The sequence below is a fragment of the Fukomys damarensis genome, unplaced genomic scaffold (genome assembly GCF_012274545.1).
Source record: "Fukomys damarensis isolate Sample0158 unplaced genomic scaffold, DMR_v1.0_HiC HiC_scaffold_37, whole genome shotgun sequence".
NCBI classification, from domain to species: Eukaryota; Metazoa; Chordata; class Mammalia; order Rodentia; family Bathyergidae; genus Fukomys; species Fukomys damarensis.
The window spans coordinates 37755348-37770508 of NW_022900949.1; the positions used below are offsets into that span (position 1 = coordinate 37755348).

At 42.6% G+C, this 15161-nt stretch overlaps 1 protein-coding gene across 9 annotated transcripts in view; it reads left to right on the top strand.

Moving 5' to 3' along the window:
- Positions 1–15161, top strand: part of Aff1 (AF4/FMR2 family member 1) — a 152144-nt gene that overhangs the window by 86417 nt on the left and 50566 nt on the right. For 2 of the 9 annotated variants that reach the window (XM_019204945.1, XM_019204946.1), the window contains exon 1: positions 9661–9666. The exons of the other annotated variants lie outside the window; for them this stretch is intronic. The gene's annotated coding sequence lies outside the window, so the exon portion shown is untranslated. Of the gene's footprint in view, positions 1–9660; positions 9667–15161 lie in introns of those variants that run through there. 9 annotated transcript variants of the gene reach the window in all.

Genomic DNA, 15161 nt, shown 5'->3' on the forward strand with positions numbered 1-15161 from the left:
GCCGCGCTTAAAAATAAAAACAACCAACCCAAAAAAAAAAAAAAAAAAAAAAAAAAAATTACTGACCCTGTAAATGCCTGCTGGCAACATGGGCTTCATTTTCTATAAGATTAATGATCTTGCAGTAAAAGGCAAAACAAAACTCAGGTTCCTTTTATCTCCCTTACATTCTGTTGTGATTAGTGAGCTAGTTGCTAAGGCAAGGGCAAAAACACTGGTGTATTGTTCTGGACCTGATCGGGTCTTTATTGTTATGACTCACCTACAGTTCACAGATGTGCTCTGTGTGAGTCAGGTAAGGTAGTGTTCTGTGGTTTGTTTTGGGGACATACGGCTTATGAGCCTATTGATCTGTGGAAGCACATTTGGCACATGCTCGTACGGCCCCAGAGGGGCCCACAGTGGTGAAGTGAAAGGGGCTGCCTCTTGCTTCGCCCCTTCCCTGGCAGGGCCTGTGTGGGCTGTTCAGGGGAACTGGAGACATCTGCAGTGTGTGTGCTGTACAAGGCTGGGGCTTTCTCCGAAAGAGGAATACATCTCCCAGTCTCTTACTCCCTATCCCTTCTTGTGAGGGGAGGAAGGATAAAAGCCAGCACTGGAGAGTGGCCACCTAGGGAGGGCCAGGTCCGGAATGGTGTATATATATATGGTTGCCATCATCTAGAAGTTAACTTCGTGTTGAAGTCTGGATTTTGGTATTTTCCACTAAAAGAACCACAGAAACAAAGGACTTGTGTTCTTCCAGAGGAGTGATGAGCTGGCCCACAGGGTCCGTGCTGGCCCTGCCTGGCTCTTGTGAGTGTTGGACACTTTTCCTGTGAATCAGAGCCTTTCTGTGTTCACAGGCTTGCTGCTTGCTCTGAGAAGACCTGGAGATGAGAACCTAGACACTCAAGACTTGCCTTTTTGGAAGGAGTGCTACGGACTTGTCTTCAGTGTCATCTAAAGTTACAATGTGATTGATTTTCAAACTTTCAAAAGAAACTTTGCTTTTATCTGAATATGTTTTCTCATAAGCCTTCAAATGTATGACTTAGGCACTGTTTTATGTTTTAAAGAAAAAGCACGCAACCCCAACACACTGATAATGTTAGCGAGATTGACAGTTTCCCATTTAGGTGACTTTGCCAAATGCTGTGGTGCGTGGATTGGTACCCTCCTTGTCATCAAATAAGATCAATTTTCCTGACTGTGTACTGAGGAAGTGGATAGTTGTTAGTCCATTTTTGCAGCTATAAGAAAGTATTTTAGAACAAGTAGTTTATTTCTTGTAGTCTGGAGGCTGTGAAGCCAAGATCAAGACATTAACAATCTTGGTGTCTGCTGAGAGCTCACGCTCTGCTTCCAAGATGGCGCCTCCTGCTGCAACCTCATGTGGTGGAGGGGACAAAAGAGGATGAATGCGGTGTCCTCATGTGACAGAATTGGAAGGGACAAAGGAATTCATGCGTACTGAAGGGCACTAATCCCATCCATGAGGGCCGTTACTTTAGATGACCCACGTTTAAGTGTCCATAGGTTACAAGTCGGCATTTTTATCAGCAGTGTGACTGGATAATGTCTAAGCTGTTCTTCCTTCTTGGATAGCATTTTTCTTCTACAGCTACGATTGCAAAGAATTTTGATGTGTTAATATTTGTAACTAGGAATAAGTATATTAAAATATGCAATAAATTAAAAATGTAATCCATTGGACGCCATAGGCAATTGGTGTGTTGTTGGAGAAAGGGAAGATACTTTTAAGTTCTTGTGCTTTCATTTGTTTGTTTTAAGTAATTAGGTGGGGCATTTAGAAATTATACATAGGATTTGGAGTTAAGGAAGACTTGGGCTTGAAGCTTTGCCTTGCACTAGTTGTTACGCTACAGGTGAATTAACCTGCTCAAGTTTCAATTTCTTATCTACAAGGTGGAAATAATAGAATATTCCTCATAAAGTGGTTGTCAGGTTAAAGTAAGAAAATGTATATGAAACCCTTAGATCAGTATCTTGAGTTATTATCATGCTTATTTTAACATTGTCTAAAGGTGTAAGTGCAGTAGCCTCCTCTGTTTATGTTGGTTTATAATCTGAAGTTTAGAGACTTAATAATTTTTTTCTTTTTTTTGGTACTGGGGATTGAACTCAGGACCTCGAGCTTGCCAAGCAGGCGAGGTGCCACTGAGCTAAATCCCCAGCGCAAGACTTAATAGTTTTAAAAGTGGGGCTGGGGTTCTAGCTCAGTAGTTCTGCTGCCTGCCTCATAAGCTCAAGGACCCAAGTTCGATTCCCCGTACCAAAAGAAAAAAAAAGTTAAGCATTGTCACTTTTGATTGGTTCTCTTGTCAGCGTGGAGCTGTGGAATCAGAAGATGGGTTAATTTCCCTTCACATTTGAAGCATATAATATAATACTACCTGAGCTACAGGGTGGCTGTAAAGATTAAACAGGGTACAACTGGAGGATGTGCCACCTTCCTTTGTGCAGAGCAGCCAAAGGAAATTACAGTGTGAGAAAAATAGCGTATTAATTATCTTCATTGACTTCACAGCTATGCTCAGAAGTCACCGTAATCCATGAAGCATCCTAGTATTGTTTTAGATGGGTGTTACCGTATTTCTCAGTTATTTTGGTGACATAATGAAATTCTATGCCTTAAACTTAATTTCAGTCAAGCTTTAAAATATGGCACCTTTATAGTAAAAGACTTAAATAGTTTGTGTCACTAGTGAAGTATTGTGTACCTGCTGTATTTTCAGGATTCTAGAATTATATGAGTTACGGGAATTTTATGGGGCTGGTTCTAGCCTGTAAAGGATCTGGTGTTATCTCTAGGCGTGATGACAAACATGGAAAAAGCATGGGCAGTACTGCAGACAGTAAGGTGTAAGTCTTGTGGTCTGCGTTGCAGGTGCACTGAGGGTAGGCATAAGAGCATATAATTTGTGAGGGCCTCCTTAATCCCACACAGGGTGGTAAGGGGAGGATGGCCTTACTGTAGAATATCAGCAGGGCACCAAACACACCCATCCAGCTTCTGGGTAAGATCATGCTGGTTACAACACAAACTTCCTCAGAGTAGATTGAGCACACCGGTCTGTAGGTGTCATGATGTGACTTAGGGATATACACATCCTCATATGCGGACACACACACACAGCATATCCAACCTTGCTGTTCAAAAATGACCATTAATCAGGATAGATCAGGTGAAAAGGCGAGGCGATCATAAGCGGACTTAAATAGCAGCAATACGATGCAGTGCCACAGTCGTCATAAGCACCTTGTAATGGTGGACCTTTTAGAGCTTTCAGTGATAGCAAACAGCCCGCTGTAGCACGAGTGCCATAGATTCACTACCACTGTATGGGTTGTAACTGCTTGGGGCTGTGTCCTCAAAGCATGGAGGAAAGAAGTATAAAGTCCTAGTTGGAGATGGGACAGTGTTGTAGGAAAAAAAATAAGATTGAACCCTGAAGGTGATTTAAAAATGATTTCCTTGCTTCTAAAAAACTTAAATCAGTTCAGAATTAAATTTTGCCTATTATTTTCTTCCTCCTTCCTCTGTGGTTTACTTAAAAAAAAAATAACAGCAGCATAACCTTTATTTGGTGACAACATAGGAGAAGAGAAGCCACTTTTTTTTTTCAGCTTTGAGTTTATTGGTACATTTTAGGGATACAATACAGTTACATTCATTGTTGGGATCTTGTACCTCTACATGACAAGTCTTGATTCTCATGAGAATCCACTTTTAATGTATGTTTTTATTATTGACAGCTGCTGCTGCCAATACCATACTGTAGAGATGTTTGAGGGATGTTTTTTAGAAGGCCTTTGTGATAGCAACTGTTGGGAATTTATTTCTGTCTAGGCCAGCTGGTTGCCCTGAAAGTTGTTGTTCAGGACTCAGAGGAGGTGGGAAGCTGGAGTCTGTTGGAACATTCTCAGAGGTGAAGACAATATGAGGCCGTAAAGATCTCCTTCCGAATGTCAGAGTAGGATAGAGAGTGTCAGTCTCCACACAGTCATAAAGATACGGGTTATTTTGTTAAAAGCCTGTGTTTCATGTCCCTTGTTTGTGACCTGATAATTTTTATTTATTGATTGGCGCTGTGAAATAGAGTCATGGCATATATCCTAATGAGGGTAGGATTCATCCGACATCCCAGAGTGAAGACGTATTGAGTAATGCTCCAGTAGTTTGCTTTCTAGTGGCCTACTGTAATCCTCTGTAGGGACAGTGGAGGAATAGACTACTAGATCTTGCTTTAACCTTGCAGCCCTGGAACTCTGCCTCGCAGCTTTCTTGTTCTGTCCTCATCCTGAAAGTGGTTTGTCTGGAGGGGCATCTTGAAGGGCTTCACCTTGAGGTTCGTCAGCACTTGTCTGCTGGACAGCGCACCAGCCCCTGCATGGATCCCTCCACCCTAGGCAGCCCAGGGGCCCGGCTTGCAAAGGCCTCATGTTTCCTATCCATTAATGAACTCAGTGTATTAAGGACCCATTGCAGACCCAGGTGTCACATACTGATGGCTTCATCAGCTCAGAAGAAACAGGCTGATGTGTGGGAAAGTGGGAAGATTACAGAATGGAAGAAAGGGAAAAAGACAGGCTTTTCTGTCATGGGAAGGTAATAATAAAAATGATAACATCTGTGTGTGAGTAGGAATGTGCTCTGTGTGTACAAGCCCCATGTTTAAGCTGTTTGCATGCAGTGAGCTTAACACTCGGTCCACATGGCTTTAAGCCATGGAATCTGACTCATAGCACTGTTCTGCACAGCCAGAGCTGCTGCAGATGCCCTCGACAAACACCACAGATTTGTAAGATTTGCTGGTTTTCAGAGTCTGCTCATGTCCCTTCCATAATGTGCAAGAAAGTGTGCCTTCTCAAGAATTCCTGTTTGCATCTGTGCATTACAGTGAGAAGTGAATTCCACAGTGTTTGAATTAACATTTGTGTTTAACCAAGATTATATGTGCATGAATACTATGGAACTTCAGGGACACTGTTAAATTCACGAGTCCAGGACCTACGGAATATGTGTTTAGTGCTTTAAACATTGCCCAGTCTTTTCTGCTTCTGTAAGTGTTCAGGTAGAGACTTGATGATCAAAAAAAGGTCGGCCTACCCGTTGTAGCCAAAATTTAGTTTCTGCAGGATTTCTGGAAAACGTGTTTCTAATATGTCAAAACTGGTTTGACTTAAGCTAAAAAGAAGCCTGACTTGTTTAAAGAAACCAAAAATGGTTCACATGCCAGATTTTGAATGCACATTGAATAGTTCAATTCTTAGTGGACTTTTATGTTTTTTATTCTGATTTTTATATCTATCATTGTGCTAAAAACTAAAATTATATGCCGAGTTACAATACTACCGATAAATGTTTTATTTTTTATGTGGGGTTTTTTCATATGTATATAATTATATTGTTAGGAACAATTTTAGTGTTAATGAGTAACTCAGTAAGATACTAAGGTGACTATGTTGGCATATCACAAATAAAATAAAACTTAGGAAACTCAGGGTCATTTGCTTTGAAAGCTATAATACTAGAATCACTTAAACAATTTTTTCCTCTACACTTGGAAAGTTCCGCTGCCAGTGAAGTGTGTTCCTGCCCCTGAGGTTGCCCACACTGTGAGCGTGAGGGTGGATCTGCTGTGGGAGGGATGCAGCCCTGTGGTGGAGTGAGAAGGCAAAATAGGTAGAATGCACGAGGCTCTGGGTGGGATCCTTGGTGCTTCACAAAGGAAGAGAAAAACAAACTCTTGTACCTACTCTCAGTTGCCTTTTACCCTTGTGCTAGAATTAGTTCTGGAGGAAATTGTCAACCAGATGGGAGTTTTACTTCAGACCCGTGCTCAGGAGTAACCTGGCAGACACATTCCTTATTAGGTGGAGTTTAATAGGAACTCCCTTTGGTAACTTGGATATTTTGTTTGTGCGCTATCAGCGGCCTTAATCCTGTAGATTTTCCTACTGGCCTTGAAAGCAGAGCAAAGCCTAAACCAGTTTGGAGTCTTCCCAGGCCTGGCTTGGTTGGGGAAGATGGGAGGAGTGGAGGACTGGCCATTTCATAAAGCCGTGCACGTTTAAACTATGCCCACGGTGCGTTGTACAAGTCAAAATTGCCAAAGGGACAGATGTTCGATGTTGCCAATTTCAGACTACAGGGGGAAGGCATATATTGCTAAGCAACGGTGTACTTGAGAGAGTGTTTTTAGGAGCAGAGCCAAGGGAGTTGTGCCTGAGAGCACTCGCTGCTTCTTGTGGCTCAGTACCAGGAGAGGCAGGCAAAGTTCTTTCCTGTCAGGGCCGCCATTGCCGCCGTCAGTACAGACAACAGTGACATGGTGACACCGTGAGCTGGCAAGGGATGTGTGCAAACAGGGACGTGTTGCTGCCATGTGGGAGGGCAGCAAGACACATTGAGGGAGGTAAGTGCCCACCACCCCCAGCCACTCTGAGCAGGCTCCAGCCCAAGGTGCAGGTGGGGCAGAGGGCAGTGAGCTGACGCCAGGCAGGTGAGGCCTCAGGAGAGTGTGTGTCTGCCTCTTGTCCTTTCCTTTGCTTGTGCCTTGGTCAGAGGTTAACATCAAAGCGGGGAGCACCAGAGGACACCTCTGTGGCTGAAGGCTGCTGTGTGCATGGCCTCCAAACAAGGTAAATACGCTCCTAGCCGTCGGCATCCCCAGCCTCGCCTTTTGTGGATACTTGACAAGTGACAGACAGGTGCGGTGCGCAGCTTTTCTTCTTCGCCTGCCCTGGAGACCTGACAAACCTCTGGAGACCTGCGTGGTTGTTAGTTTAGATTTTGAGGCTTCTTTCCCTGTCCTCCCTCCCACCCTGCTGAAACGATAATGGGAGGAACGGGAGAGAAAGTACAGTTTGTATTTGTAGAAAAGTGACAACATGTTCTTGGTGGTATGTTTTACAGAATCGGAAACACAAGCATTTAATGGTTCCATAGACTCAGATGTTTTTCTTCATCTTTCAAACTCTTCCAAATTTTGAATAGCTTGGCAAATGCTGATGGCTGGTTTTCTGAAGAAAAATACAAATTGAAGATTGTGACAGCTGAAAAACTAGATGCACATGTCTACCTGTGTGTGTACACAAACATGCTTGCCTGTGAACGTGCATGTGCACGCACACTTTCCAAGATCTTACTGCTTCTTGTTTTCCAGCAGATAATCTAGAATTTAAATCTAACTTAGAAGATTGATGAGCTTCCTACCAGTTGTAACATGTAGGTTGTACAAATTTTTACAAGTCTAGAAACATTTCAAAATAATTTTTACTTTGCTAGGCATGGTGGCACATGCCCGCAAACTACCATTGGGGATACTGAGGAAGGAAGCCCACAACAAGTTTGAGGCCAGCCTGAATTACATAGCAAGATCCTGTTTCAAAAAAAAAAAAAAAAAAAAAAAAAAAAAAAAAAAAAAAAAAAAAAAATTTTTTTTTTTTAAAGTTCGGGGCTGGTAGGTGTGTACTAGCGAAGTTCAGTAAACTTTTAGCTCTGTGATTCTCACTGATTTATCAACATAGTTTATGGTCACATAGTCCATATCTGTGAGTGTAGACCTAAGTGATAAGAGAAGCTACCAAGGAAAGATGACATTATTATTTTCAGTTTTCCCCCTCAGAAGACAGGTAGTTTACTTAAGGTTAAACTGTACTGAAACCTGCCAAAAATGTATTACAGATACAGACTCCCCCAAATTATTGTGATGCACCTGCAGTTCCTTGACTGATTTGGATAAACATTTTTGACCTTTTTTTTAGTAGGAACTGTGTCATAAAATGAGTTGGAAGATCTGTGGCCAGAAGATTTAGGAGGAGGCAACAGAGAAATTTCTAAGGGTTAAGTCCTCCCCCACATAGTTTAAAAAAACAAAACAAAACAAAGTTCTAGTCCTTGGAAAAGTGGTATATTTCATGCCAAAAGCTGAGAGGTTTTTTTTTAAATGGAAGAAACTACTTGATGTTGAGATGTCTCTTAGAGATTTATTAAAAGCGACATTAGGTGAGACACCCAGGCCGAGCACCCCTGTAACTCCTTTTAGTCTCTTTGTCCACGGAGGCCTGGCCCTGAGGCCCTGATGCAGAGCACAGCTCATTTCTGCACAGCGTTAAAATTGTACGCCAGTTAAAGAGATTTGAGTCAAAAAGACCTTAAAATGTTTTTTAGATAGCATGCATCCCTCAGAAGTGCAGTGGGTTCCAGGAAAGGGCAGTGTCCAAAGCTCTCAAGCCAGGTGGGTCATACACACAGACCCAGGGACTCTGGGTGGTAGCCAGGACTTCATAGCTGCTTTATGTATAAAGGAGATGATTTTCTCCTGTGGACTCAAGCCACTTACCTTGAAAGGCAATTTGCAGAGGTAATTAATTGCTTTTGTTGCTGTTAGAATGGTCGCTGACTTTCCCTTCTCTGACACCTAGATTCCACATTCTAGAGAAGTGCCAGAGGCAGGGGGCTGTGGGAAAGATGGGAAGTGAAGAATACGAGGAACACAAGTGTGCGTGCTGCGCCTTAGACCCCGAAGTCTGCAGTCAGTGTGTGCATGTGTGTGTCAGAGCACAGCAGCCCAAAGCCACTGGGGAGAGGAAAACAGATTTGAGATGTCACTGTTCTGTGTGCCCAGAAAGGGGACAAGCCGTTGCTTCCGAAGTTTCAGAATTGTGGTAGTGCATAGGGTAAGTGTTTAAATGCTTTATCTTCAGAAAGCATTAGAGTACATTTTTTTCCACAAGCATTTTTCTTTGTCACATATTACCCACCTGCTTAAAACAAATTCACAAGTAACTCTTGACATATATTTATTTTGCCTTAGGTATTTAATAAATTCTGGTGCTTGTTGGGTGACTATTTGTTCAAAACCTTGTTATTTACTACATTTCCGCCTCTTGCCAGTGCAGTAAACTAATGTATTAGATGAGCCTTCCTGGGTGTCTGTTGTAGTCTGTTCACAAAGGTCATGCAGCAGCAGATTATTAAGTCTACTTGAGGTTCAGTGGAATTACCAATTTGTATTTTTTTTAAACAGCTGACTGGTTTTTAATACGTTATAGAAAGATAAGTTCCTTAAATTTCGCTGCTCTTTGGTAGGATTGCATAAAGAGGACCATTTATGACATTCTGATAGTAAGTGTATACTCCCAGAATGGATTTTTCTCAGCCCTAGCAGTTAGCCCTGATTTTACCGGCATTCAAGTGGGGATACGGTGGAAAAGAGGAGCGTGCTGTGCAGATCAGGGTGTGAGGGGCAAGGGCACCTTCACTAGCTGCTGTCTCCTGTGTCTGTTTTGGTGTCAGTAGTAATCCCAGGGGAGTTTGAAGCTCAGTTTCTTTTGGGTATGCCTCTAGCCTCTAGCTTCAGTAATTTTCTTTTCTCCCCACTAGATTCTATTTTTTTAAAAATAATTAATGACAGGAGATAGACAGCTGACACCTCGCCCAGAGGAGACAGTTGTGATTGCTGCTGGACTGAGCCCGGGATGAAATCTTTAAGTCCTTTCAGACAAAGCACGGATTAAAAGGCTTATCTTATTCCTGTGACTTCATTTTCTTTCAACCTCATCCAGAAACTGATGGAAAGTTATCTTTTTCTCCTAGTGCTCTTCAGGGTAGCCTAGGCTTGGCGATGAGGAGTGGTGTCCAGGCTCCCTGTGGAGGTAGAATTAGTCAGAGCTCCTGGGTATAGGCTGCCTCTTCCATCCCATGGATGTGAGACTTTACAGTGGGCAACAGTGCAGGTTTATACACCTATAAATCCTGCCGTTGGGTTTAGACTCTGGCCTCATCATCAGTATGATTTGTGAGAAACAGTACATGCTAGCGAGAGAGGGAGGGAGGAGTGCCTGGGGCACTGTGGGTGGTGACAGGGACACAGTCCAGCGGAAAGGCTGCTCCTGCTTTGCAAAGTTGATGTTCACAATCAAAAAATAAATCCTTCCCAGGATACTCTGAAAGCTGTTTGCATCAGTAGGATTGGTTGTGCAGGGGAAACAGCATATAGTTGAGGCCACTTAAAAGAACATGTCAGTGTATTATCACCGGAATGGCATGCCGTGTCCTCCTACTTCCTTTTACCTCCCCTTCTTCCCCCTCTTCCTCCTCTCCTTTTCTTCCTCCTCAAAATGCCTTTTTAGCTATTCTTTCAAAATCATTCAACTACATCCACAATGGGCTTCCCAAGGCCTCCTGTGTGAGTTCTGCAAAGGCACAGTGTGATAAAGGCTTAGACCACTGAGATCCAGGTTCCCATATTACATGGCAAGTGTTGGTGACTCTCAGTCAGTTAGTTGTTGGGAAGTTGGTAACTGGGATCAAGCACTTATTCTCACACTGGTGAGTTTTTAACCATTTGTTTTTCATCCAGGTGCTTTGTTTGAAGTGAATTTAACCCTATTCCAGGTAGACCCCAACCTCTTGACTTCTGCATTAAAAAGTTAGTGGGTGTATTATTATAAATGATAAGTATGGAAACATTTCTCCATAAAATTGGATGGTTCGTTAGGCACTGTTTCATTTGTACAGGAACCTTGCAAACACTAAAAATTACAAACTCGCAAATGGTTTTCAGGATTCACAGTGGCAGTAACAATGAAACCAGCACTTTAATTGAGCCTCATATTTTTGCATATTATTATCAAGTGAGTGTTTTCAACAGTTTTGTATGCAGAGAACAGCTACTTCCTGTTTTGTTTCTATGCCAAATCTCAGGAACTAATCCTAGATTTCATAACTATGTAAGAAATTAATTTTTGGGGGGGGCAGGGATCGAACTTGGTTCCTTGCACTTGTGAAGCAGATGCTGGAACCACTGAGCTAAATCCCTGGCCCAAGAAATTCCTTCTTTAGCTAGAGATCAAAACAGAATTTCTGGCATTTTTCAAGCAACTCGGTTAATAGAGCTGAGCTTTTACAAATTTTTGTATGCTTTAGGAATCTTTATGACACCAGTTAAAGCAAATCACTTCATTGTTGTAATCAAAGTGACCGGAAAAGAACAGCACATTCTCTATTTATCTTGATTTTTAAAGACTGATATTTCTGAAGAAATCTTCTGTGAGGTTTTGTAAGTGTCGGTAATATTTAGCCTGTTTTTGCTTTAGTTGACAAAAGACAGGCAAGGAGGTGATGCAGTTTGCCTGTGAAAAAGCATTTCACTGAAAGGTACACTTTAAAACGTTAGGACATAGGCTCTCACCTATTACACGAAGGAGGTGCTGGACTCCTGGTTGTCCAGGGTTTCCTCCTGCATTTATGCTAGGGAATTTCTTGGTCTGCTGGATGGAGAGCCACACCCTTCCTTCTGGCCTCCTGTGCCCCCACTGCCTGATCTTTTGTTCCCCTACCTCAAAGAACTGATGTTACTATCACACATGAAACTTTTCTTTTCGAGAAACTTGTGTCCTCTATCTGCATATGGTGAACAATTTTTTTTTTTTTTTTTTTTTTGGTACCGGGGATTGAACTTGGGGCCTTGGGCTCATGAGGCAGGCACTGGGACCACTAAGCTAAATTCCTGGCCCGTGAACAACTTTAAATGGAAACATCTGGGGTGGTTGTGGTGACTGATGTATTGTAGTTAAAATGGACATTAGAGTACCTTTTTTTTAAAAAAAAAATCAAGGATCTCTGGATCTTAAAAATAATCCTTGTTGGAAAGTTATACGGAGTTTTACAAATATCTACCATCAAATATAAACCCAGAATTCACTACAAGGTAACTCCACAGTTGCTTTCTGGCTAGCTCCTGTTTTGGTAGTTCATTTGAGATACATGGAGATGATTAAAATCACGCTGCCCGACTTCAGAGATATTTAACTGCCTTTCTTGCGTTAGTCCAGAATTGTTTTAAGACTTGGAAGATAACCAGATGAATTAAATCCTAATTCCTGCCTGTGAGAAGACTGTCTGCTGGGGACAGACTGGAACGCCGCGGTTCGCAGTTCAGAGTTGAGTGTGGTTGGAGAGGCGAGGTGTGAAGTTCTCTCCCAAAAAAGGAACAGCGGCATCTGTGACATCCCTGTTGTCATTGCCTGCTTTATCTTAGATCTTTTTCCACAGGAGGAGAGCGCTTGGTCTCTCCACAATAAATATTGTTGGGAGATAGCAGTAAGTGTTCTGTAGATGCTTTATCATTTTAAGGAATCTTTTTTTATCAGTCTTTTTCCTCCTGAAAGATTGATTTGGAGAACCATAGAGACTTCTGCAGACTGTGAAATGTGTCCGCCTTCCGTCTGGCAGGTGGCTTGACATGAGACCGTGGTGTTCAGGGGAGAGATGAGTTCTTCCGTGTGTACCAGAGAAGTGACCTAGGGCCAGGGTAGAGCTCAATGGCAAGCAAGGCCCAGGGTTTGATCCCCAGCACCAAAAAGAAAGGAACTATCCAAAACCTTTCGATAAAGGATAATTAACAACCGTTTTAAAGAGAATTAGTTAAAGTTGGTTTTCATACTTAAATGATAGCCACAGTTTTTAAGAAAAACTCAGGTTGCCTCCCTTCTTGTGTCCTAAATTGTTTTCATTGTCATTCTTGTATTAATTTGGACCTTAAACATGTCCCTACATCTGTCCAAGAATCTTAAAATCTCTTATCCTAAAATTTGGGGTGTGGAGGTAACATTAAATGGTTGCCAGAGGGGTTGCTAAGTTATCCTTTGTACCTCTTCCAGCTGAGGTAGAGACATCTGGGCAGGATGGGTGTGTTTTAGAACAAGTTAGCTGGTTTAGGTCGTTTACTGTATGTTCACAGAACACAGCTTTATGTCAAAACCTTTTTCAGCCAGCCTCCCCCTGTACTCTGTCTCTTAGAAATGATAATTATAGTGTCATCACATAAGTACATGTGTTTACTTATATGCCATTAACTTCAACATGCATTATCTTATTTCTTCCTTCCTTTGAGGGGGAGCATTGGGCATCGAATACAGAGGACCTTACACCAAGCAATATCCTCAACCCTGTTTATTATTATTATTTTGAGATAGGGTTTGGCTAAGTTGCTTGTTCCTGGCCAAAACTTTAAGATCCTCCTGTGTCAGCCTCCTGAGTAGCTAAGTTACAGTTGTGCACCATTGCATGTAGTTTTTTATTTCTTCCTTATAACAATCGCTTGTACATCTCAAATGTGTGTGCTTAGAATGTTAGTTGAGGGCTGGGGATTTAGCTCAGTGCTGCTGCCACTTGCCTCGCAAGTGCAAGGTCCTGAGTTCAATCCCTGGTATGCCCCCCATAAAAAAAGAAAGAAAAAGAATGTTAGTTGAATGGACTAAAAAAGCAAGTGCTCCTCTGTCACTGCCTCGCAAGTGCAAGGTCCTGAGTTCAATCCCTGGTATGCCCCTCCATAAAAAAAGAAAGAAAAAGAATGTTAGTTGAATGGACTAAAAAAGCAAGTGCTCCTCTGTCAGGGACACTGTGTCTACTTTGAGGGTTATCAAGAGTGAGTTACCACACAGACTCTGGGTCCTGCCTGGACTGCAGGCCCTCGTGGTTTCTGGCCACAGGCCCCTCACAGTGAATAGGAGAGGTGTCTGTGACTCTGTCAGCACAGTTCTGTGTGGGAGACCCAGAGCACTGGGGACAGGTCCTTTCCAGGCATGTGCTGGGAAGAAAGAAAGTTATACAGGGGAAAGCTAACGGAGAGAAAGCACTTGATTGAATAGCGAAGGACATTCAGCTACACTTTGAGAAAAGGGTTTAGCTCTATAGGTCTCGTATTTGTGTTTGTATTTATGAACATATAATGTGTTTAATAGTTCAGAATTTAAAAGTGAAAATGGACACAATCGAAATCTGCCTCCTGTTTCATTCCCAGCTACCTAGTTGTAGAAGAAATTGCTGTTAGAAGAGTTTCTTGTGTATTTTTCCTGGTGTGTCATGTGCATACTGAAATCTATGTAGATGGGCTCTTCTCATGAATGAATACTTTTTCAATGATAATTTTCTTAACCACTTACCTACCAGAGACGCTTAGATTATTTCCAGTATCCTGATGTTTGCAAACTAAAGGGATAACGCTATGTATATTCTTTTATACAGACAGTGCTTAGAAATCAGACAGAAGCCAGGCATGGTGGCACACATCTGTGATCCCAGCACTTGAGAGGCTGAGATAGGAGGATCTCTGCAAGTTTGAGGCCAGCCCGGACTATAGAGCGAGACCTTGTCTCCAAAACAAAAACCCAAAGTCAAACAGCACATGTAACTAGAAATTCATAGCAGTTGCCAAGTAGCTGTCATGTCCCTTTAGCTTACTACCAGCCACCGTATTTGAATGTCTGTGTCCCTACTGCTTCCCATTGATACTATGGTCAGTCTTTTGGTTGTTTGCCAATCTGATATAAGAAAAATAGTTTCTCAGAGTGGTTTCATTGTTTTGAGGAGAAACACAGTGCAGACTAATTTTCTTCTGTCCCATGTGTGTTTATTTCCATTTAGTCTGTTCAGGTATTGATTTATAATTCAGAAAGCCTACAGTATCTACTAAGTTTCTAAAGCCCTAAAGGTTAGAAATGCAGGGTTCACTGTGCATGCCTATAATCCTTATTCAGGAGGCTAACGCAGGAGACTCGTGAGTCTGAGGCCAGCCTGCACAACTTAGGCCTTGCCTCAAACTAAAAGCTGGGAAAAGCAGAACCTTACTTTCAAGTTCTGACTCTGAATGAAGACCAACAAGTATTTGCTGGTGGTGTCTGTATGGCAGGTGAGTCAGTGAGGCAGAGCTGGCCCCTGCTTTTAGGGAATTTGTAACGTAGAACCAGCAGAAGTGACCCGGCCATGGGGACAGCTGGTCCCAGGAGTGCCTGCCAGTTTGGGTTGGGGGCTGTGTCTGCAGCTGAAGGCTGAGCAAAATTTGTCCTCACACGGTGGCAGAGGAAAGAAGTTCTGGTGGCACACGCTTGTAATCCCAGTACTTGGAAGGCTGAGGCAGGAGTATTGCTGTGACTTTGAGGCCAGCCTGGGCTACAGAGTGAGACCCGGTCTTTAAAAAAAACAACGTCTGGATAATGAATGTGGGCACTGTACATTATCCCATGCATCAGTGCCTTCTGACAGTCACCTCCTTTCCCATTTGTCCTTCACACCAGCGCTCCTGTAATTTGACCGTTTAACCCAAGGCAGAGAGAGAGAGAGAGAGAGAGAGAGAGCGCGCCCGCCT